The 24,226-nt window shown below is 41.1% G+C and overlaps 1 long non-coding RNA gene and 1 pseudogene across 1 annotated transcript in view; one reads left to right on the top strand and one right to left on the bottom strand.

The window, feature by feature from the left end:
- Nucleotides 1-15,644: 15,644 nt before the first annotated feature.
- Nucleotides 15,645-16,255, bottom strand: LOC129561715 (popeye domain-containing protein 3 pseudogene; annotated as a pseudogene).
- Nucleotides 16,256-16,519: 264 nt separating this feature from the next.
- The window catches only part of LOC148777792 (uncharacterized), a 34,181-nt gene continuing 26,474 nt past the window's right edge, over nt 16,520-24,226 (top strand). Inside the window, exon 1 of the long non-coding RNA XR_016037403.1 lies at nt 16,520-16,708. This is a non-coding gene — a long non-coding RNA (uncharacterized LOC148777792). The remainder of the gene's footprint in view (nt 16,709-24,226) is intronic.

Raw genomic sequence — 24,226 nt, 5'->3', positions numbered from 1 at the left:
GGCTTCACACTGATGAACACCGTGGAACCCTAAGCTGTGAAAACTATAGGGCGTCTGCAGCTGTCAGTCGTCACAAGGGCCACTGGAAACCAGGGTGGCACCTGATGCGTGGCTGATACTGACAGTCTCCACATCTCTTTTTTGCTCCTAAAATCAAATTCCAGGAACTGAGAATTCCAGAAATCTCAGTTATGCTGATCTCTCCAGAGATTCTTTGTTTGCACTTATTCTTTTTCTTTCCGCACTGTGTCACTGCAGGTTTTTATTGTACTCTTGAGTCCTCCCAGGGCTATTTTCATTCATGAACTGCTGTCTAATTGTTGGGTTTGGAGGGGGAGCAAAGTCTTGTATGTCCTTCTCTATCATCTTGCTGACATCTCTCAAGAAAGCCCCTTTTCTTCCTACTTTGCTGAGATTTATTGTCATAAATGCGAGTTGATTTTTGTCATATGCTTTTTCTGCAACTAATTATCATTTTTTTAAACATTGATATGATGGGTTACATTAATTTTCAAATGTTGAACCAACCTTGCATATTTGAAATAAACCATTTGATTATAGTAAATAATTTTTACTAAGTCATTGGGTTCAAATTGCTAATATTTTATTGAGGATGTTTATATTTATATTCATGAGGGATGTTGGTCTCCAGTTTTCCATTCTTATAGTGTTCTGGCTTTGATATTACAATAATGCTAGCCTCATGGAATGTGTTAGAATGTGTGCACTCTGCTTCTGTTTTCTGGAAGAAACTGTGGGGAATTTATATTTTTCTTAAGTGTTTGGTAGAATTCACCAGTGAAATGGGTCTGGCACTTTTTTGTGTGACTTTTTGAATTATGTATTCAGTTCCTTTAATACATACAACTCTACATAAATGACCTGTTTCTCTTTCTGTGAGTTTTGGTAGTTTGTGTCTTTAAAGGGAGAAGTCATTTTAATCTCAGTTATCAAATTTGTGCACAGAGAGCTGTTCATAGTTTCCCTTTATCATTCTTTTGACATCCATGAGATTGGTAGTAATGACTCCTTTTTCATTTATGATATTAGTAATTTGTGTCTTGTTTTTTTTTTCCTTAGTAACAATAGTTCTAAGAATCTCTGAGTTTTAAAATTTGTCTCTATCCAGGAAATCATTATTCACCTTGTCAAAATTTCTTTTATTTTTAAAATAAGCTTCCTTGTGGTTTATGTTGGAATGACTACCTCTTGATGAGATGCACAGTTCTTCAGATGCCGTTTTGTTCCAGGGCAAGGAGCATCCACAAGAGATGGATTCTAGACTCACACTTTCTAATCTACAGCAAATTAAAATCCCACTTAACTGAAGAATATCACAAATAACACTAACACCTTTAATAAAGTGTCAGGGCGTGTTTTATTAGACTATATTCATTAAGTCATTTGCAGTCCTACTTTCTGGCATATTAAATCTTAGTGTAAAATATCTTTCCATGCCATGCCTCAAAATGTTTGAAATTGTCTAAAGAAAAAAATAGTTTAAAAGTTTGTACAAATCCAACAATCTGTTGGTACATATACCTTACCTTTGTAAGTCCGTTTGTCTACTTGTAAACTTTATTATACCCACATGCAAAGAAAATTTAATATCTTCAATTGGAAACATTGCACCACTGCGTTAATTCTCCTCAGATTTTTGGATTTCAGTGAATAATTATTTTATTATGCTGGTTGGGTGGTAACCTGCTTCCCAAAGTAAAGAACTAGATTAAAACTTGATTATCCAAATAAAATAAAAATGAATAGTTAGAAAATATGATTTAAATTCTCTTAAACCTCATGGAGGACAGGGCATGTAAAATGTGAAATCATCATATCATCATACTAAGTTAATTTTAGGACAGTGCCACTATATCAACACGTGCGTTTTGTTCTGTTTCTACAACACAGGTAACGTACTCATTAAGCAAGTCTGGAATCAGAAAGAGATTGAATCATAGTTTTGATAGCACTAACTCTGTAGTCCTAGACAAATTGCTCAGTTCTCTCTAAACCTAAATTTTATCATACGTAAAGTGGTAAAGTGAGTAATTGACTTTAATGAATAAGGAAATTTTTATTATAAGGTAAAAGAGATAACAGACATGAAAGACAAAAGAGATTTGGTCTATAAACCAAGAAGATAGAATAGATGGAGCAAAATCAATAATGACAGCAGCAACAACAAAAAATCCAACGTAAATAGCAATCCAAAAAAAAAAAAATTAACTGAAAAATATCCCTACCTTAACGTAGAAGCTCACACAGAGTTTCAGAAATATTAAAGTCATGACAACTCCCTCTTTGTCATGTCTGTAAGTAATATATCACTAAAGTCTGTGTTTTCTGAACTTTTTACTTTATATTGGAGCATAGCCGATCAACAGTGTTGTAATGGATTCAGGTGGACAGCAAAGGAGCTCCGCCGTACCATCCACATACATCTGTTAGTTCTCCCCCAAACTCTCCTCCCGTCCAGGCTGCCACATAGCATTGTGCAGGGGTCCTTGTGGTATATATGTGGTAGGACCATGGTTATCTGTTTTAAATACAGCAGTAGGTATATGTCAATCCCATGCTCCCTAACTATTAATACCTCTTCCCTCAATTCCTCAAAAGTGGGGAAGCAAATAATTGTTGGTTGATACAGAAATGAGATAATGGATGCAATGCATTTTAGATGAGTGCCTGTAAATATTCATGATGATAATGATGATGTTGCTGATCGTAATGATGATTAATTAATTGACTATGTTCAGAGGAAAAACAAGTACATTTGCCTACCACACTTCAGTAATGACCCTTTTTAAAACGTCTTATTGAAATCTACATAGCAGACTATAAAATTCATTGGTTTAAAATAGTAAATTGAATGGTTTTAATGTATTTATAGAGTTGTGCATCACAACCATCTAAGTTTTAGAATATTTTATCATCCCCAAAAGAAACTTCATAAATATTAGCAGTGATTTGCCTCTCCAGCCCAACCAAAGTCCTAAGCAACCACTGATCTGCTCTTCATCTATGGAGATTTGCCTATTCCAGATATTTATATAAAAGAAATCATACCATATGTGACCTTTTGTTGTTGTTACTGTTTATTCGCTCTGTCGTGTCAGACTCTGCAACCTGTGGACTGCAGCATGCCAGACTTTCCTGTCCTTCACTATCTCCTGGAGTAGCTTGCTCAAACTCACATCCAGTGACCAACCATCTCATGCTCTGTTGCCCCCTTCTCCTCCTGCCTTCAGTCTTTCCTGGCATCAGGGTCTTTTCCAATGAGTTGGCTCTTCACATCAGGTGGCCAAAGTATTGGAACTTCAGCCTCAGTATTCTAATGAATATAAAGGAGTGACTTCCTTTGGATTGACTGATTTGATCTCCTTGCTGTCCAAGGGACTCTGAAAAGTCTTCTCTAGCACCACAGTTTGAAAGCACCAGTGCTTAGGCTCTCAACATTTATGGTCCAACTCCCACGACATGACTACTGGAAAAACCATAGCTTTACCAGATGGAAATTTGTCAGCAAAGTGATCTCTGCTTTTTAATGTCATCTAGGTTTCTCATAGCTTTTCTACCAAGGAGCAAGCATCTTTTAATTTCTTGACTACAGTCACTATCTGTAGTAATTTTGGAGCCCCCCAAAATAAAGTCTGTTACTGTTTCCATTTTTTCCCTATCTATTTGCCAATGATGGGACTGTATACCATGATCTTAGTTTTTTGAAAGTTGAGTTGTAAGCCAGCTTTTTCACACTCTTCTTTCACCTTCATCAAGAGGCTCTTTAGTTCCTCTTTGCTTTCTGCCATAAGGGTGGTGTTATCTGCATATCTGAAGCAATGGCAAGCCACTCCAGTACTCTTGCCTGGAAAATCCCATGGATGGAGGAGCCTGGTGGGCTGCAGTCCATGGGGTCACTAAGGGTCGGACACGACTGAGCGACTTCACTTTCACTTTTACACATTGGAGAAGGAAATGGCAACCCACTCCAGTGTTCTTGCCTGGAGAATCCCAGGGACAGGGGAGCCTGGTGGGCTTCCATCTATGGGGTCACGCAGAGTCAGACACGACTGAAGTGACTTAGCAGTAGCAGCAGCAGAGCTTATTGTTATTCCTCCCAGCAATCTTGATCCCAGCTTGTGTTTTACCCAGCCTGGCATTTCACATGATCTACTTTGCATATGTTAAATAAGCTGGGTGACAATATACAGCCTTGACATCCTCCTTTCCCAATTTGAAACCAGTCCATGTCCAGTTATAACTGTTGTTCCATGTCCAGTTATAACTGTTGCTTCTTGACCTGTACACAGGTTTCTCAGGAGGCAGATCAGGGGATCTGGTATTCCCATCTCTTTCAGAATTTTCCACAGTTGGTTGTGATCCACATAGTCAAAGGCTTTTGTGTAGTCAATGAAGCAGAAGTAGATGTTTTTCTGGAATTCCCTTGCTTTTTCTATGATTCCCCAGATGTTGGCAATGTGATTTCTGGTTCCTCTGCCTCTTCTAAAACCAGCTTGAACATCTGGAAATGTACTTCACGTACTGCTAAAGGCTAGTTTGGAGAATTTTGAGCATTACTTTGCTAGTGTGTGAGATGAATGCAATTGTGCGGTAGTTTGAGCATTCTTTGGCATTACCCTTCTTTGGGATTGGAATGAAAACTGACCTTTCCCAGTCCTGTGGCCACTGCTGAATTTTCCAACTTTGCTGGCATATTGAGTGCAGCACTTTCACAGCATCATCTTTTAGGAATTGAAATAACTTGAGTGGAATTCCATCACCTCCAGTAGCTTTGTTTGTAGTGATGCTTCCTAAGGCCCACTTGACTTTGCACTCCAGGATGTCTGGCTCCAGGTCAGTGACCACAGCATCATGGTTATATAGGTCATTAAGATCTTTTTTGTATAGTTCTTCTGGGTATTCTTGCCATCTCTTCTTAATCTCTTATGCTTCCATTAGGTCCTTGCCATTTCTTTCCTTCATTGTGCTTGTCTTTGCATAAAGTGTTCCCTTGGTTTCTCCAGTTTTCTTGAATAAATCTCTAGTCTTTCTCATTATATTGCTTTTCTCTATTTCTTTACATTGTTCACTTAAGAAGACCTTCTCTCTCCTTCCTTTTCTCTTGAACTCTTCATTCAGATGGGCATATCTTTCCCTTTCTCCTTTCCCTTTCACTTCTCTTCTTTTCTCAGCTATTTGTAAAGCTTCTTCAGACAACGTTTTGCTTTTCTTTTTCTTGGGGATGGTTTTGGTCACCACCTCCTGTCCAATATTACAAACCTTGGTTCATAGTTTTTCAGGCACTCTACCAGCTCTAGTCCCTTAAATCTATTTCTCACTTCCACTGTATAATCATAGGGATTTGATTTAGGTCATACCTGAATGGTCTAATGGTTTTCCCCACTTTCTTCAATTTAAGTCTAAATTTGGTAATAAAGAGTTTGTGATCTGAGCCACAGTCAGCCCCCAGTCTTATTTTTGCTGACTGTATAGAGCTTCTCCATCTTCGGCTGCAAAGAATATAATCAGTCTTATTTTGGTGTTAATCATCTAATTCTGGTGTTGGTCATCTGGTGATATCTATGTGGAGTCATCTCTTGTGTTGTTGGAAGAGGGTGTTTGCTATGACTAGTGCATTCTCGTGGCAAAACTCTGATAGCCTTTGTCCAACAGCATTTTGTACTCCAAGGCCAAACTTGCTTGTTATTCCAGGTATCTCTTGACTTCCTACTTTTGCATTCCAGTCCCATATGATGAAAAGGACAATTTTTATTCCTTTGGTGTTCTAGAATGTGTTGTAGTTCTTCACAGAAATGTTCAACTTCCGTTTCCTTGGCGTTAGTGTTTGGGACATAGAGTTGGATTACTTTGATGTTGAATTGTTTGCCTTGGAAATGAACCGAGATCGTTCTGTCATTTTTGCGACTGCACCCAAGCACTGCATTTCAGACTGCTTTGTTGACTATGAAGGCTATTTCATTTCTTCTAAGGGATTCTCACCTACAGTAGTAGATATAATGGTCATCTGAATTGAATTTGCCCATTCCCATCCATCTGAGTTCACTGTTTCCTAAGTTGATGTTTGCTCTTCCCATCTTCCATTTGACCATGTCTGATTTACCTTGATTCATGGACCTAATATTCTGAGTTCCTATGTAATATTATTCTAAGTAGCATCAGACTTTACTTTCACCACCAGTCACATCCACAACTCGTTTCCACTTTGGCTCACTCTCTTCATTTCTTCTGGAGCTGTTTCTCTTCTTTTCTCCAGGAGCATGTTGGACACCTACCGACCTGAGGAGTTCATCTTTCAGTGTCATAATTTTTTGCCTTTTCACACTTTTCATGGGGTTCTCAAGGCAAGAATGCTGAAGTGGTTTGCCATTCTCTTCTCCAGTGACCGAGTTTTGTCAGTACTCTCCATCATGACCCGTCCTTCTTGGGTGACCCTACATGGCATGGCTCATAGTTTCATTAAGTTATACAAAGCTGTGAGCCGTGTGTTCATTGGTTAGTTTGCTATGATTGTGGTTTTCACTCTGTCTGTCCTCTGATGGATGAGGATAAGAGGCTTCTGCAGGCTTTCTAATGGGATGGATTGGTTGTGGGGAAAACTGGGTCTTGCTCTGGTGGCCAAGATCATGCTCAGTAAATCTTTAATCCAGTTTTCTGCTGGTGGGTGGGGCTATGTTCCCTCCCTGTAGCTTGGCCTCAGGCCACCTCCTGCAAAAGACTTATGTCAGCATGCTGCACCTCCCAGGACTCTTGTTGCCTGTGCCCCTGACCCTTCGGCAGGTCCCTGTTGGCCCACACCTGCACTGGAGACTCCCCAGAGCTCACAGGCAGGCCTGGCTCAGTCTCCTATGGGGCCACCCCTCCTCTGTCCTGGGTTCTGGTGTGCACAAGATTTTGTCTGTGCTCTCCAAGAGTCTCTGTTTCCCCAGGCCTGTGGAAGTTCTGTAATCAAATCCCACTGACCTTCAAAGTCAGATTCCCTGGGTTTCTCAGTCCCTTGCTGAATCCCCAGGTTGGGAAGTCCATTGAGGGGCCTAGAATTTTCACACCAGTGTGAGAACTCCTTTTGTATAACTGGTCTTCGGTTTGTGGATCTCCCACGTGGCAGCCCTATAGTGGGGCTAGTGGTGACCTTCTTCAAGAGGACGTATGCCACCCGCTGCCTCTCCCAGAGTCCCTGTCACCGTGGCAGCCCCTGCTGACCTGTGCCTCCACAGAAGACCCTCAAACACTCACAGGCAGGGATGGCTTTTTGGGTGGGTAGTTTCTCCTTTCCCTGGGTCATTGTGTGCACAAGATTTTGCTTGTGCCCTACAAGCGTGTCTGGCAGGTATTTTGTTGTTGTTTAATTGCTCACTTGTGTAAAACTGTCTGAGACCCCATGAGCTGCAGCATGCCAGGCTTCACTGTCTTTCATTATTTCTTAGAATTTTCTCAAACTCTCCTTTTGAATCAGTGATGCCATTCGATCATCTCATCCTCTGGTGGGTATGAAGTTTGATTTTAAATGTGATTGTGCCCCTCCCACCATCTTGGCTTCTCCTTTGCTCTTGGACGTGGGGTGTCTTTCTTTGGTGGATTCCAACATTCTCCTGTTGATAGTTGTTCAGCAGCTGGTTGAGATTTTGGTGTTCTCACAGCAGAAGATGAGCACATGTCCTTCTACTCTGCCATCTTGTTCTTACCGCTCTGCTGCGGTCTTTTGTGGCTGGCTTCTTTCACTTGGCCTTATGTTTTCAAGGTTCCATGTTGTAGCATCCATCAGCACTTAACTCCTTTCATTGCCAAGTGATATTCCTTTGGATGGATACACCACATTGTATTTATCCACTCATTAGCTGATGGGCATCTGGCTTGTTTCCTCTTTGGTACTATTATGAATATTTGTGTGGACATATGAGTCATGACCATTTTTAAGAGGAAATTCAAAATTTTCCTTTGATAAATGTGAAGAAGCACTGTCCAGATGCCTTTTGAGGAAAAATTTGCCCCTCAGTTTGTGGAAAGTGTGATTACTGGACAACCTGATAATCTGTCAGCTCCTTCAAAGTCTGCCTCATTGGCAAAGAAACCCCTCACTTAAGTCCATGCCCTTCCCAGGGCAGCCCGCACAGAACAACTGGCTAGAGAAGGAATATAAAGACCAGGCATTTCAGTTCAGTGTGACATCTTGACAGGCCACGTTTGCTCAAGAATTTCCAGTCTGGTTGGCCAAGGTCTGCTGGCAGTCCACTGTAGTTGACTTCTTCCTATCCCAGATCCCCGTCCTCTCCTTCCCTTCATAGGTGTTGTTTCCTAATAAATTTCTTGTGCTCCAGCTCCACCTCATTGTCATTTTCTTGGCAGTCCAACCTGGCACATTCCGGATGGGGATGTTATTGAGAAATAATGACAGTGATCACTTGATGATGAAGATCATGAGTCCTTCCTATCTCTGGTCCATTGATTGCTTTCAAATCATAAAACTGAGATATTCTGAATGGTGCCATTTTATAATCCTTGGTTGAAAGTAGATGAGAGATTTCAGATAAAGAGATCCTTACATATCTAATGGCAATGTGACTAAAAATGAAAGTCAAAAAAACAAAGCAAAAATAGACCCTGGAAAATTCAAAGGATAAATCTGAGAATGGACTGACTTGGTTAAACATTTCCGGATCCTATGGAACAGTCCTTCACAAATTCAATACTACTTGACTCCTCAAACTTCCTAACCTTAGTTCTATTGATCCAGACTATGCTAACTAGATATTTACCAGGAGAGAAAAATGTAAAGATTATCTGAACTTGTCTTAGAGTCTTGTACTGCTTCACATAGGGCTTCCAATTCAGTTTGTTAGGAAACAAAATGAAGATTTTAGACAACATTGAATATATCTCATGGATGAAAAGGGATTTCATCCTGCATTTGTGAACAAGCTTTTATCTATGAAACAAACTTCATATCCTTGATTCAATTGGAACATCTATTCTCCTCTGAAGTTCTTATGTAAGGTGGGCGAGGGAGAGAGAAAAACTGATAAGCAGTTCTGTTCAGTTGCTCATTCATTCTGCCTCTTTGTGACCCCATGGACTGTAGCATGCCAGGTTTCCCTGTCGATCACCAACTCCCAGGGCTTGTTCAAACTCATGTCCATTGAGTCGGTGATGCCATCCAACCCTCTCATCCTCTGTCGTCCCCATCTCTTCCTGCTTTCAACCTTTCCCAACATCAGGGTCTTTTCAAATGAGTCAGTTCTTTGCATCAGGTGGCCAAAGTATTGGAGCTTCAGCATCAGCCCTTCCAATGAATATTCAGGACTGATTTCCTTCAGGATTGACTGGTTTGATCTCCTTGCAGTCCAGGGGACTCTCAAGAGTTCTCCAACACCACAGTTCAAAAACATCAATTCTTCAGTGCTCAACTTTCTTTATAGTCCAACTCTCACATCTGCTCATGACAAAGTAATGTCTCTGCTTTTTACTATGCTGTCTTGGTTGGTCATAGCTTTTCTTCCAAGGAGAAAGCATCTTTTGATTTCATGGCTGCAATCACCATCTGCAGTGATTTTGGAGCCCAAGAATATAAAGTCTGTCACTGTTTGCATTGTTTCCCCATCTATTTGCCATGAAGTGATGGGACCAGATGCCATGATCTTCATTTTCTGAATGTTGAGTTTCAAGCCAGCTTTTTCACTCTCCTCTTTCATTTTCATCAAGAGGCTCTTCAGTTCTTCATTTTCTGCCATAAGGGTGGAATCATCTGCATATCTGAGGTTATTGATACTTCTCTCGGCAATCTTGATTCCAGCTTGTGCTTCATCCAGCCTGGCATTTCACATGATGTGCCCTGCATATAAGGTAAATAAACTTAAGTTAAATGCTTATCTAAATAATTCAGATAAGTAGTTCAGTTCAGTCGCTCAGTCGTCCTACTCTTTGCGACCCCATGAATCACAGCACGCCAGGCCTCCCTGTCCATCACCAACTCCAGGAGTTCACTCAAACTCATGTCCATCGAGTCAGTGATGCCACCCAGCCATCTCATCCTCTGTTGTCCCCTTCTCCTCCTGCCCCCAATCCCTCCCAGCATCAGGGTCTTTTCCAGTGAGTCAACTCATCGCATGAAGTAGCCAAAGTATTGGAGTTTCAGCTTTAGCAGCAGTCCTTCCAATGAACATCCAAGACTGATCTCCTTTAGAATGGACTGGTTGGATCTCCTTGCAGTCCAGGGGACTTTCAAGAGTCTTCTCCAGCACCACAGTTCAAAAGCATCAATTCTTCGGCGATCAGCTTTCTTCACAGTCCACCTCTCACATCCATACACGACCACTGGAAAAACTATAGCCTTGACTAGACGGACCTTTTTTGGCAGAGTAATGTCTCTGCTTTTTAATATGCTATCTAGTTTGGTCATAACTCTCCTTCCAAGGAGTCAGCATCTTTTAATTTCATGGCTGCAGTCACCATCTGAAGTCATTTTGGAGCCCCAAAAAATAAAGTCTGACACTGTTTCCACTGTTTCCCCATCTATTTCCCATGAAGTGATGGGACCAGATGCCATGATCTTAGTTTTCTGAATGTTGAGCTTCAAGCCAACTTTTGCACTCTCCTCTTTCACTTTCATCAAGAGGCTTTTTAGTTCCTCTTCACTTTCTGCCATAAGGGTGGTGTCATCTGCATATCTGAGGTTATTGATATTTCTCCCAGCAATCTTGATTCCAGCTTGTGCTTCTTCCAGCCCAGCGTTTCTCATGATGTACTCTGTATATAAGTTAAATAAGCAGGGTGACAATATACAGCCTTGACGTACTCCTTTTCCTATTTGGAACCAGTCTGTTGTTCCATGTCCAGTTCTAACTTGCTTCCTGAGGCAGGTCAGGTGATCTGGTATTCCCATCTGAAGTAAGAGGTTGCCAGTAGCCCTTAACATGGACATTGGGCTGTTAGTAAATCTGAGATACCACAGATTTTATCATCTCTACCAGCATTTTGCCGTCAATCCCATCTTGTTAATATGCAGCCTTATTTTTAACTCCTGTGCTCTTTTCGGTGGGAAATTGTATATCTATTCAACTCAAGCAAAGTCAGACTGCTTTAGGAAATGTGAAATTCAATTGACTAGTACATTTCAGGCTAAATATAGTCACTGCCTCTTTATTCCTGCACTTGTTTGGTTTACAATTCACATTTGGGTATTATCTCCTCAGTAACCACATTTTGTTAGAGGTCTCTGGAGCCTGAGTCTATTTTGTTTATTGGATCTCTTCCAGTGCTTTGTTTTGAGATGTTGAGATAACTTTTGTCAAAGCAACTGAGAACTAGCTTACTGGTGTCCATTCACAGTGTGTCTTCGACCTTAGGGGACCCTCTAAGATGCACGTGTATATGACAGCTCTCAGTGCCAACCTGGGTGGAATCCCTTTTCCTTAGCATTTCTGTCCTTTTACCAAATAGTTCTGTGTTGTAATGTTTTCAAGAATGAGATCATGTTCACGTGGGCTCTTTAAAGATGCTCCTAGCTCTTCATAACTTCTCTTGACAGGTTATTAGCCTCTCCTTTAAACCTAATGAAGAGTCTTGCTGCTGCCATCTCAGTCCACAGTTCTGGTGTCTTTGGAACCAGAATCACCAGGAAGGGCTTCCATATAATAATATTGGCACACTTGCTGTATTCGAGACTATAAAATTTTAGTGTCATCTTTGCAAGAAACACAAATGGGGCTTCAGTTAACTAATTGTGCTGAAGGTTGCCTGTACATTTTTGTAGGGGGTATGGTAGTAGAAACAATTGCTGGTTTGAGCTCTGTATTTTCTATGCTGTGTGTCTGTATTTAACCCGGGGAAAGTCTGATCACATATCCTTATTTAGTCAAATAATTTAATTCCTTTGAGCTGAACAGTTGCATTTTCTTGTGGTCTAGCTCTGTCTCTTTCGTGTATCTTCTTTTATTTAACCACATACCTACTGTTCCAGAAGCCACAGAGTTGCTTCTGTGTTCCTAACTGACTCCTCTCCTCACAAGCTGTTACTGGGCTTCCCATTTCCTGTCCACTCAACCCTCCATTTCAGCAGCGGCAAGACACAGCCTCTCTTCTAACTCCAAATCCCTTCTGAAGAGGCATATTCAACTGGGAACCCTTCATGGTAACAACCTTGTTTTTCCTTCAGAGGTAAGTGTATGTTTAAATCAGCATTTTCTTGTAACAACCAGGTGCCTCTGCCTCTTTAAAGAGCTTGGGTTGTATATTTAAAGGGTTACTGTAGCTTTCTAGAGTTGTGGGTTTTGTCTTGTTCCTTCATCCAATGCAAAGTTGAGATTTGGAGTTGTTTGCCATAATTCTCACTGCCTGGTTGCCCCATTTTACTCATTTTTTTAACTGAATTCTTTTTTTTTAATACCTGGTTGTTAGCAGAAATAAGGGCTATACCATGTTAATGAGGCCAAAAACAGTGACTCATCCCTTGTCTGGAAGTACTGATTTTACCCTCCCAGAATTGAGAGCAGAGACATCTTTAATCAGAATGAGATGATCAGTCTTGCTGCTATGGTGATGGAAGGCATGTTTTCAGAGGGAGTCAGACCTGGATGGCACTTCACCATTCCCCTGGGGAGAAAACACTGCTGCCAGCAGCTCCACTCTGATCCCAGGCAGTTTCAGGAACCAACTGCTTACGCCGGCGAGGGTTCACAACTGTGAGTCACAGCAGTATTAGGTCAGCCATGTCTGGAAAGCTGCTGTTTCAGCCTTACACTTTTAGAACTGTGCCTGAGTAAAGTTCATTTTGGTATTACTTTCCAATCACTCTTATTTTAAAAAATGACTTACTCATGAAATTGCTTTTTATTGAAAAAAGAGCATCTTCAAGTACAACTCTGAAAAAGCACATGTGTAACCCTCCACTTCTATCACCAACCCCTGGGAAACTAAAAGCTACTGTATGAGAACTTCATTATTAATTATTATTGTTATTAAGTAGATATGTTGAGAACCTACTATGTGCCAGGACATAGTAGTAATGGTTTATATCTTAGAGATACTCACATCTAGTTATTAATAGAAAAAAGTCTTAAGAAAAAATCTTTTTCCTTATGTCAAAAATATCATATTATAGAGCATTTGGAAAATTCAGAAAAACATAAACTATGACAGGAATTATCAGTAATACCAGCATTCAGACGTGTTTATTAAATTTTTACTCAGCGTTCTTCCATGTTTCTTCTATTTATATAGACGGTGGTTGTGACAACAATGGCATGATTGTTCCATACATATGTGCTTGTACTGCTTTTGAAATGAATGTATCAAATGTTGCTATTGATACATATTTTCCATCTTTTATAATATGCCCCATGCATTAGTTAGAACAATACTACCTACTATCACAAGTATTGGAGAAGGAAATGGCAACCCACTCCAGTATTCTTGCCTCAGAAAGCCCATGGACAGAGGAGCCCGGCAGGCTACAGTTCATGGGGTTGCAAGAGTCAGACATGACTAAGCGACTGAACTACCACCAACATTATAAATATGCTATCACATCTCAGTGGCTTAACCCAATCAGTTCAGTTCAGTTGCTCAGTCGTGTCCAACTCTTTGCGACCCCATGAATCACAGCACGCCAGGGCTCCCAGTCCATCACCAACTCCCAGAGTTCACTCAAACTCATGTCTTATCGAGTCGGTGATGCCATCCAGCCATCTCATTCTCTGTCGTCCCCTTCTCCTCCTGCCCCCAATCCCTCCCAGAATCAGAGTCTTTGCCAGTGAGTCAACTCTTCGCACGAGGTGGCCAATGTATTGGAGTTTCAGCTTTAGCAGCAGTCCTTCCAATGAACACCCAGGACTAATCTCCTTTAGAATGGACTGGTTGGATCTCCTTGCAGTCCAAGGGACTCTCAAGAGTCTTCTCCAGCACCACAGTTCAAAAGCATCAATTCTTTGGCAATCAGCTTTCTGCACAGTCCAACTCTCACATCCATACATGACCACTGGAAAAACCATAGCCTTGACTAGATGGACCTTTGTTGGCAAAGTAATGTCTCTGCTTTTTAATATGCTATCTAGATTGGTCATAACTTTCCTTCCAAGGAGTAAGCGTCTTTTAATTTCATGGCTGCAATCAGCATCTACAGTGATTTTGGAGCCCCGCAAAATAAAGTCTGACACTGTTTCCACTGTTTCCCCATCTATTTCCCATGAAGTGATGGGACCAGATGCCATGATCTTAGTTTTCTGAATGTTGAGCTTCAAGCCAACTTTTGCACTCTCCTCTTCCACTTTCATCAAGAGGCTTTTTAGTTCCTCTTCACTTTCTGCCATAAAGGTGGTGTCCTCTGCATATCTGAGGTTATTGATATTTCTCCCGGCAATCTTGATTCCAGGTTGTGCTTCTTCCAGCCCAGCGTTTCTCATGAGGTACTCCGCATATAATTTAAATAAGCAGGGTGACAATATACAACCTTGACGTACTCCTTTTCCTGTTTGGAAACAGTCTGTTGTTCCATGTCCAGTTAGCCCAATAGAAGCTTATATCCACCTTGCCTAACAAACCACAGTGAGAACCTCCGGTCTGTGGGCACCTTTTTAGATGTAGATTCAGGCATTTAGGAATCTCACCCTTGTGGCTTGGCCTTTCCCTAGAGTTTGGAAATACTTTTCCTTCCGTGCCAGAGGAGAAGGAGAAATGGAGAATGCACATCTGTTTCACAGATTTCCAGTTTGAAAGGAACCTGCCTCACTTCTAGTCTCATTACATTCACATTCCTGGGACCAGTCCCAGGGCTCCACCTACCCTCACAGGAAGATGGGAAATGTGGCCTTCAGCTGGGCAGCTGCTTCACAGTGATGATTCTAGGCAATGAGAGGGAAGCCCAAAATTTGTTATGATCAGGTAAGTGTTTCCTGCTTGTTCCACCCATCTGGGAGGCCAGGATCCACATTTGAACTTCTTTCTAAACACAGAATTTTCAATCAAGGCATCCCCCAAATCTTAGATCTCTGGATGAGGAATGTCTTCTTCACAAGTATGGACGTTGTTTCTGTTGGTTTGGCAACGTTTCAATTAACAGCCACTCCCTGGTAGCCACATTATGGTAGAGCGGGGACTGGTTAGCTCAGATAGTGAGGTCTGAGACCTTGTGCCAGTGGGACTTAACTAAGTGTTGAGGACTGTAATTTTGCTGTCTGTTCCAGGAAAACTTTGACCTGGAAAGAAGTGGGTGTAAATCAAGAAGTAATTTTATGGTTTTCTTTAGGAAATACCCACAGATTTTTTTGTTAAGATATAATGGTCATGTCACCTGAGTAAATAGCTCAAATATTATAATATCTTACATATCAAGGATTTGCTTCAAGATCTTCCCTTTCACTTACATATGCCTCTCCTAGACTGATCTAGCACCTACTTTGCCTTGTCTCAAGTACTTCTTCACCTTGAATGACCTGCCCTAAACCAACTGATCACAAACTCTGAAACCTCTCAATATCCCACTTCTGACTTATCCCTCCTGAGACTCTCCAAACCTTCATCGAGGTGATAATCTTTTTTTTTTTAAACAGAAAAATAATTGTAAAATTTATTCACAGTGCACAAGTTAAGATGAATAAAAGAGCTGGCAATGGCATCTTTCTTCTGAGTTGGATTTATACAAATATTAGTGAGCTCAATTTGCTGTATTTTGCTGTTTCATTTGGGGAATGATGAAGAGAGTCTTTTATAAACTTTGAGACTTTGATGTCATCACAGTATCGTCTGGAATTCTGAAAATGTTCTGTCTGGGACAACTTGGACAGTTCTGGACTTGACATTTGAAGGAAGTTGGGTAACCAAATATCATAATGGTATCTTTTTCCTATGTATATTGCCTGTCATTCAAGAAATGGAGTTTATCTGCAATGTCACTGCCAAATAAAACCAAAAACAGGCGGGAGATATAACGATGCTGAGCCAAGAGCAAGTATAATTCCTTTTTTCTCCAAGACACATACCAACCACAGGTTTCTGTTGTGAGGGTTACCTGAAAAGTGCCTTCCTCTGTGGGTTTCAGTGTCCCATTCAGGAGAATCCAGGAACTTCCTGAGACAAGCAGGGAGAGTTTGTCAATGGAAGTTTTCCCGTGCATGGCGTAACAGTACTTCTTTTCCAGAGTAACCCCTTCTGAGCTCATAGCAATAGTTCTGAAGTTGGGCAAAGCAGTCCCCAAAGGCTGGAAGAGGGAATACAAATAAAATACTGGTGCAGACTGGGTGTTCATCCATTAGGTTCTTCCATAAACTTGAATTTTCTTCCATGGCTGTAATACCATCTGGTTCACATTTCAGTCAATATTAAATGATATTAAAGTAAGTAATTAAGCCCTTTGCTTTCTCATCATCAGAATTAAGTCCTCACAAAACTAGGGAAAGCCCAGACACCAGAGCTGGGGTGATTAAGGGTTTGGAGTGTATAGATCTTGAAAAACTAAGAGTCCCATGCTAGAGTCCTTAAGTTCATCTGGGCTTCTCATGTAGCCCACAGGTATGCTGTGGTTGCCTGACCTTTCCTGGCCCCATGCGGAGCTCTGGCCTCACACACACGTGAGTTTCCCAGCTGAGAGTGCAATGCACCAGTGCAAAGTCCCGGATGCTGCGCGCCCAGTGACTCAGTGACGGCAACAAACTCCGGAGTGGCAGGATGGCGCCAGGATGACCTCTTTTACTGCAATAAGGTCTGAAAATTTTTAGTTTTGTTTTAACAGACCTAAAAACACTAGGGCATTCAACAATTCAGAGGAAAAATGGGAGTCACACAGCAGTCCCTGCTCCCTGGCAAAGTTGAAATCATGCTGAGTTTGTGACATTGTGAAGTCCCTCTGTGCTGGCCAGGGGGTGGGAGGTGGGGGAAGTGTCTCCTGATTGAATATGGAACCAGCTCTCTGGTTCTACTGGTGGAAATAGCCATGACGGAGTGAATGTTGGAGAATGTCCTTTGCCTCTGTTCAGCTTTCTGTTTGTGTAAATTTTGGGGTTTGAGGATAATGCTTAAACATTCAACAGGCTTTTTTTTTCATGGGCACTGAACTATTTTTTTTTTAATTTTTATTTTATATTGGAGAATAGTTGATTTACATAATGATAGTTTCAGGTGTATACATAGTGATTCAGCTATATGTATACATAAGCAAGGCCCCTATAAACAAACGAGTTCCAAGAGTGTGTTCGGAAGTTCAGTTTGTTCATAAGTCCAATAAAATTTGCCTAAGTACTAAACTTCTACAGATAATGCAAGAAATGTGAGCTTACTTAAGTGATTAGATTTTGTGAATGCACTTTTGCATCTTTGAAAGTTTACAGCTTGAAGGTTCATATATGGGGAACTTAGTGTATCTATTCCTTTTCAGATTCTTTCCCCTATAGGTTATTACAGAGTTTTGAGTAGAGTTCCCTGTGTTATACAGTAGGTCTTTACTAATTATCTGTTTTATATATAGCAGTGTGTATATGTTAATCCCAACCTCCTAATTGATCCCTCCCCTGTACCTTTCCCTGTTGATAACCTTGTTTGTTTTCTAAGTCTATGAATCTGTTTTGTAAATATGTTCATTTGTATCTTTTTTTTTAGATTCTACACATATCTAGTGATACTCGTTTTTCTCTGACTTCACTAGAATGGTAATCTCTGGGTCCACAAATGGCATTATTTCATTCTTCTTTATGCGTGAGTAATAGTCCATTGTATGTGTACCACATCTGTATCCATTCCTCTATCAAAGGACATCTAGGCTGCTTCCACGTCCTGGCTACTATGAGTAGTGCTCCTGTGAATGTTGGGGTGCATGTACCTTTTCAGATTCCAGTTTTATCTTGCCATATGCCCAGGAGTGGGATTGCTGGATCATATGGTAGGTCTATTTTTAGTTTTTTAAGGAAACTCTGTACTGTTCTCTATAGTGGCTGTACCATAAACAACATTTTAATTCAGCATTCTAGGTTATTTGACAGTATAACTTCCTCCCTCCATAACTTCAAGTAGCTTTCTGTTCCAGGCAGTTTCATAGATGAGGACTTACATCTGAACATTTATCCCAGACCTCATTCTCTGGTCTGCTTTATTTCTTAGCTTTCTTGCCCCACATTTTTCTCTTAACTTAATGATGACTATCTCAAATCTGTCTTAACAGGCTTAGTTGGAAAGGAAATGTCCTTTATTCTGATTTTTGTTCCAGAACTAACTCATGTTATTTAACTGAAAACATAAAGAACCTCTGCTCTTCAAAACCTTTTCAGTTATCTATTAGTGTTTGAGTTCTAGAATTAGGCAGACTTTACAATTGTGAGAAAACCCAGATAGTTGCGTTCTCTATATATCCTTTCATGTTTGCTTGCAAACTGGTCAATTCTTGCCTGAATCCGTCTTTCTTCCAACAGCATACTAAAAACTGCCAGTAATGAGCTAACACAACATTCTAATTTAGAGCTGCAAGTTTGGCAGGTACTTAGTTATTGGCAGCCAAGTTTCTTTTCAAATCAGTTGCCACTGCATAAATAGCTCTCCATCTTTCCAATTTCCTCCATCAATTTCTGCCATCCCCTGAATGATGGCATTTGTTGCAGGATTCTGTTAGAAGAGCACTCTAGTTGCAGGACCAATATTTAGGGGGAAAATAAATGTCTCAAAATAAGTGATCTGAAAAACACAAGTGTATTTCCTGCTCCTCACACAGACCTATGTGGGTGTTCTGTGTCAGCAAATGACCTTTCATGTGGAGAGTGGAGGGCCTCCATTCATACTGTGGGACTTCCCAGGTGGCTCAGTGATAAGCAATCCACCTGCCAACGCAGGAGTTGCAGGAGATGTGGGTTTGATCGATGGGTTGGGAGATCCTCTGGAGAAGGAAATGGCCACCCACTCAGCATTCTTGCCTGGAGAATCTCACGGACAGAAGAGCTTGATGGGCTACAGTGCATAACATTGCAAAGAGGCAAACAGGACCAGAGCAACTGAGCGCACGCACTGTGGCCCTGCGCCCGCTGCTCTCCAGCTACCCGGAGCCTCAGGATTCTCCCTCAGCAGAGGACGGGACGAGTACAGAGTGGACAGCCAGAGTTTCAGGTCTTTGCCTTGGAAGTGACACATAGTGCTTCTATTCACATTCTGTTGGCAAGGACTAGTCACATGACCACTCCCTGCCCGTGAGGTGGGGCATGAGATGTGTAATCCCTCCTCAGGGTCAGGCAGCTGCTTTCCAGTGACAGCATTGTACTTAGGAAGGAGAGCAATTTGTAGTGGTGAGTTGGTCATCTACCACATTCCCCCTTTTAGGGCAAATTTCTTTCTAATCTGGATACCAGAATCCTAATTTTCTGTTACTATTCAGTCACTAAGTTGTGTCCAACTCTTTGTGGCCTTGTAGACTGTAGTACTCCAGGCTCCCCTGTCCTCCCCTATCAGTTCAAATTCATGTCCACTGAGTCGATGATGCCATCCAACCATCTCATCCTCTGTTGTCCCCTTCTCCTCCTGCCTTCAATCTTTCCCAGCATCAGGGTCTTTTCCAGTGAGTGGGCTCTTTGCATCAGATGGCCAAAATATTGTAGCTTCAGCATCAGTCCATCTAATGAACGTTCAGGGTTGATTTCCTGTAAGACTGACTGATTTAATCTCCTTGCTATCCAAGGGACTCTCAAGAGTCTTCTCCAGCACTGTAGTCAAAAACATCAGTTCTATGGTGCTTAGCCTTCTTAATGTTCCAACTCTCACATCTGTATATGACTACTGTAAAAACCATAGCTTTGACTATATGGACCTTTGTTGGCAAAGTGAGGTCTCTGCTTTTTAATATGCTGTCTAGGTGTGTCATAGCTTTCCTTCCAAGGATCAAGTATCTTTTAATTTCATGGCTGCAGTTACAGTCTTCAGTGATTTTGGAGCCCAAGAAAATAAAAATCTGTCACTACTTCAATTTTTTCCCCTTCTGTTTCCCATGATTTGATAGGACAAGATGCTATTATCTTAATTTTTTTGAATGTTGAGTTTCAAGCGAGCTTTTTTACTCTCCTCTTCCGCCCTCATCAAAAGGATTTTTAGTTCCTCTTCACTTTCTGCCATTAGAGTAGTATCATCTACATTTCTGAGGTTGTTGATATTTCTCCGGGCAATCTTGATTCCAGCTTGTGATTCATCCAGCCTGGCATATTGCATGATATACTCTGCATAGAAGTTAAATAAGCATGGTGACAATATACAGCCTGACATACTCCTTTCCAATTTTGAACCAGTCAGTTGTTCCATGTCCAGTTCTAATTGTTGCTTCATGACCCACATACAGGTTTCTCAGATGGCAGGAAAGGTGGTCTGATGTTCCAATCTATTGAAGAATTTTCTACAGTTTGTTGCAGTCCACACAGACAAAGGCTTTAGCACATTCAATGAAGCAGAAATAGGTGTTTTTCTGAAATTCCCTTGCTTTCTCTGTGATACAACAAATGTTAGCAACTTCATCTGGTTCCTCTGCTTTTTCTAAACCCAGATTATACATCTGGAAGTTCTCAGTTCACATACTGCGGAAGCCTATATTGAAGAATTTTGAGCATTACTTTGCTAGCTTGTGAAATGAGTGCAATTGTGTGGTAGTTTGAACATTCTTTTGCATTGCCCTTCTTTGTGATTGGAATGAAAACTAACCTCTTCCAGTCCTGTGGCTACTGCTGAATTTTCCAAATTTGCTGGCATATTGACTTTAACAGCATCATCTTTTAGGATTTGAAATAGCTCAGCTGGAATTCCACCACCTCCATTAGCTTTGTTCATAGTAATACTTCCTAAGGCCTGCTTGACTTCACACACTGTCAGGCTCTAGGTGAGTTACCACACCTTTGTAATTATCTGGGTCATTAAGACCTTTTTTGTATAGCTCTTCTGTGCATTCTTGCCACCTCTTCTTAATCTCTTCTGCTTCCATTAGTTCCTTACCATTTCTATCCTTTATCAGGTTTGATTTCCTTTAGGATTGACTGGTTTGATCTCCTTGCTCTCCAAGGGACTCTCAAGAGCCTTCTCCAGCTCCAGAATTAGAAAGCATCAATTCTTCAGCACTCAGCCTTCTTTATGGTCCAATTCTCACAAGCCTACATGACTATTGCTATTCTCTGGAACTCTGCTTTCAGTTGGGTGTATCTTTCCCTTTCTCTTTTGCCTTTCACTTCTCTTCTTTTCTCAGCTGTTTGTAAGGCTTCCTCAGGCAACTACTTTTTGTGCTTGCGTTTCTTTTTCTTGAGGATGGTTTTGGTCACTGTTTCATATATGATGTTGTGAATCTCCATCTATAGTTCTTCAGACACTCTGTCCACCAGATCTTATCCCTTAAATTAGTTACATCCACTGTGTAATCATAAGGAATTTGATTTAAGTCATACCTGAATGACCTAGTGGTTTTCTCTACTTTCTTCAATTTAAGCCTGTATTTTTTTAAATAAGGAATTCGATCTGAGCCACAATCAGTTCCAGGTCCTGTTTTTGCTGACTGTATAGAGCTTCTTCATCTTTGGTTGCAAAGAATATAATCAATCTGATTTAGGTATTGACCATTTGGTGATTTCTATGTGAAGAAAGCTGATCACCGAAGAATTGATGCTTTTGAACTGTGGTGTTGGAGAAGACTCTTGAGAGTCCCTTGGACTGCAAGGAGATCCAACCAGTCCATTCTAAAGGAGATCAATCCTGGGTGTTCATTGGAAGGACTAATGCTAAAGCTGAAACTCCAATACTTTGGCCACCTCATGCGACGAGTTGACTCACTGGAAAAGACTCTGATGCTGGGAAAGGCTGGGGGCGGGAGGAGAAGGGGACGACAGAGAATGAGATGGCTGGATGGCATCACCGACTCTGTGGACATGAGTTTGAGTGAACTCCGGGAGTTGGTGATGGACAGGGAGGCGACTGAACTGAACTGATGTGTAGAGATGTCTCTTGTTGTTGGAAAAGGGTGCTTGCTATGACCACTGTGTACTCTTGACAAAACTGTTAGCCTTTTTTGTACTCCTTCATTTGTACTCCAGGGCCAAACTTGCTGTTGGTCCAGGTATCTCTTGACTTCCTACTTTTCCCCCCCAAACCCCATATGATGAAAAGGACATCTTTTTGGTGTTAATTCTGGAAGGTGTTGTAGATCTTCATAGAACTGGTCAACTTCGGCATCAGTGGTTGGGGCATAGAGTTGGATTACTGTGATGTTGAATGGTTTGCCTTGGAAATGAAACGAGATCTTCCTGTCATTTTTGAGATTGCACCCAGGTACTGCATTTTAGACTCTCTTGTTGACTATGAGAGCTACTCCATTTCTTCTAAGGGATTCTTGCCCACAGTAGTAGATATAATAGTCATCTGAATTTAATTTGCCCTTTCCTGTCCATTTTCGTTCACCAGTTCTTGAGATGTCAATGTTCATTCTTGTTATCTCCTGATTGACCACGTCCAATTTACCTTGATTCAGGGACCGACCTAACTTTCCAGGTTCCTGTGCAGTACTGTTCTTTACAGCATCAGACTTGACTTTCACCACCAGACACATCCACAACACAGTCGCTTCTGCTTTGACCCAGCCGCTTCATTCTTTCTGGAATTATTTGTAATTGCTTTCTGCTCTTCCCCAGTTGCATATTGCCCACCTTCTGATCTGGGGGACTCATCTTCCAGCATTGTATCTTTTGGCCTTTCATACTGCTCATGGAGTTCTCACTGCAAGAACACTGGAGTGGTTTGCCCTTCCCTCCTCTAGTGGATCACGTTTTGTTAGAACTCTTCACTATGACCCATCCATCTTGGATGGCCCTGCATAGCATGGCTCATAGCTTCATTGAGTTATGCAAGCCCCTTTGCCATGGCAAGGCTGTGATCCATAAAGGGGATAATTTTCTATGGTTGCAAATATAAATATCCAGTTAATTCATCATTTTTTCCTCCATATGTACTGTTATCATCAGGGCCCAGGAGTTTCCATCATTCACCTGGGGTAACTGCCTTAAATTCCTAGTTGTGTGAGTTTTCTACTTCATCTGTAAGAAATTCCCACAAACTTAGTGGCTTAAAGCAGCTCGTATTTATTTTCTTACAATTATGAGAGTCAGAATTCTCCTTGGGCTAAAATCAGTGTGTACCTTCTGAGGCTCTCTGACAGTATCTGCTTGCTTGCCTTTCTCAGCTCTTGGAGACCACTTGTGTTCCTTGCCTCATATACCTTCACCCATTTTCAAAGCCAGAAGTTTAGTGTCTTCAAGTCTCTCCCTCTCTCTGATAGCTGGTTCTGTAATCACATCTTCATTAATTTTTCTGCCCCCATTTTTCCCTTTATAAGGACTCTTGTGACTATCCTAGGTCCACCCAGGTAATTCATAGTTACCTCCCCATCTCAAGATCCTTAATTTACTCACATCTGTCTCTTTTTTGCCATATAAGATAACATATTCCCAGGTCCTAGGGATTAGGACGTGGGCATCTTTAGATGGTTATTATTTTGCCTACCCCAGAATCCACATCTCTAATCTTGATGCACTTCAGTATATGCTCCACATTGCTACCAGAGTGATCTCTCTAAAATACAGAACTAGCCAAATCATTCCTGTTTTTTTTTAAAGTAGTACATTTTATTACTAGACTGGTGAATTTTGGAAAATGACTTCTCAAAGCAAACCTAACATGAAGAGTCAAACAAGATCACACCAATTTGAGAAAATGCATATAGGAGATAGAAGCAGAAGCATTTTTATTTCTCAGTTTACTTCATTGTGTCCTATATAACATAATTCAAAATTATTTATATGAAGTATAATCGATATGAATAATTAGTGTCAGATAAACAGCAAGGCAATTTGATATTTGTATGTATTACAAAATGATCACCATAATATCTATTTAACATCCATCATCATACGTAGTTACAATTTTTTTTCCTCATAATGAGAACTTTTAAGACTATTCTTTTAGCAACTCTCAAATATGCAGTTCTGTTTTATTAACTATGGACACCATGCTGTATATTACATCCCCATGGCTTATTTTATTTTTAATTGGAGGATAATTGCTTTACAATATTGTATTGGCCTCTGCCACACAGCAACATGAATCAGCCGTGAGCATATGTCTGTCCCCACCCTCTGGAGTCTTCCCCCCACTCCTCACTGCATCTCACCCCTCTGCATTGTCGCAGAGTGCTGGGCTGAGCTCCCTGTGCTCTGCAGGGAATGCCCAT

The sequence above is a fragment of the Moschus berezovskii genome, chromosome 5 (genome assembly GCF_049115385.1).
Source record: "Moschus berezovskii isolate FMDL1 chromosome 5, NW_MosBer_1.0, whole genome shotgun sequence".
Taxonomy (NCBI): Eukaryota; Metazoa; Chordata; class Mammalia; order Artiodactyla; family Moschidae; genus Moschus; species Moschus berezovskii.
This window is presented reverse-complemented; position numbering and strand designations above follow the sequence as displayed.